The following is a 1,318-nucleotide window of genomic DNA, read 5'->3' as shown; positions in this document are numbered from 1 at the left end:
CTGGCTGTCCTGGAACTCACTCTGTAGACCAGGCTGGCCTCGAACTCAGAAATCTGTCTGCCTCTGCCTCCCAAGTGCTGGGATTAAAGGCGTGCGCCACCACACCCGGTGGACACATGAACACATGGTGGGAGGAGAGAACCGACTCCTGGGAGCTGTGCTCTGGCCCCCACCATGATGATGCAATGCAAGAGTATGCGCACACGCGCCCCAGAACATAAGCTAACTGTGGGACGCTGTGCTTGGCTCTCTCGCTCCCTCAGACGCTGTGCAGAGGACTAATAACTACTTACTTCTCACACCTGTGAAGAAAGAACTTAAAAAGTAGGGGTTTGTTTTGGCTCAACAGACCACACAGCAGACGGGAAGACATGGAGACAACTCACCCTGTGTGTCCACATTCAGGAAATGGAGAGGGAGAGAGAGAGAGAGAGAGACAAAGAGACAGAGAAAGACAGACAGACACACACAGAGAGAGACAGAGATAGAAGTACAGAGGAACACACAGAGAGACAGAGTTAGGGAGAAACAGAGAGACATGCACAGAGACAGACACACAGACAGAGACAGAGGGACAGACAGAGAGCAGACACACAGACAGAGACAGAGGGGCAGACAGAGACAGACAGACAGATTGACAGACACACATAGAGGAGACAAAGAAAGCAACAGATAGGTAGATAGATAGATAAGTAGTTAGGCAGACAGGTAGATATATAGGTAGGTAGGTAGGTAGGTAGATAGGTAGGTAGGTAGGATGGCTGATGTTCAGCTGGCTTCTCTTTATTCAACCCAAGACTCTATCTACATCCCAGCCTTTCGACCTCAGTAAATCCAATCTAGAAACCCTCACTGGTGTGCTCAGAGATGTGTCCTAGGTGACTCGAGATCCCCTCAGTTGAGCCCAGTCCTACCGCATTGACCTCTCTGCATATGTCTGTGTCAGCACACAGCAGCACTCAGAGAAGAGTGAAGCAACCCAGTGACACATTTCTCAAGTCATCCAGTGACACACGCTAGAACAGCTGAGTTGCGGTACGCAGAGCATGTCCCCTCTAGTCGCATAGGTTCCAGACCTTCCCCTGTAACAGTGTTTAAGGCCTGTGTGGCTGTTCGCATTCACTGTTCTTCTCGTCCTAAAAGACTGATGATTTTTATTTTATCTATAAGTGTTTGTTTGCATCAGATTGCCCAGAACTGGAGTTACAGATGGAAATGGAGTTACGGAGAGACTCAGTCCTCCACACAAGCACTCATGGTCAGGAAGCAGAGCACCCCAGGCCTCCTGGTCTCCCATCAGAACACACCCCAAGTCCCC

The 1,318-nt window shown here is 50.0% G+C and overlaps 1 protein-coding gene across 1 annotated transcript in view; it reads left to right on the top strand.

Annotated features, from left to right (window-relative positions):
• Positions 1-1,318, top strand: part of Spats1 (spermatogenesis associated serine rich 1) — a gene marked incomplete at its 5' end in the record, with an annotated part of 14,276 nt that overhangs the window by 1,023 nt on the left and 11,935 nt on the right. The gene's annotated exons all lie outside the window — the stretch shown is intronic.

The sequence above is a fragment of the Mus pahari genome, chromosome 18 (assembly GCF_900095145.1).
Source record: "Mus pahari chromosome 18, PAHARI_EIJ_v1.1, whole genome shotgun sequence".
Classification (NCBI taxonomy): Eukaryota; Metazoa; Chordata; class Mammalia; order Rodentia; family Muridae; genus Mus; species Mus pahari.
The sequence above is the reverse complement of the archived record's forward strand: the minus strand, read 5'-3'. Positions and strand labels throughout refer to the sequence as shown.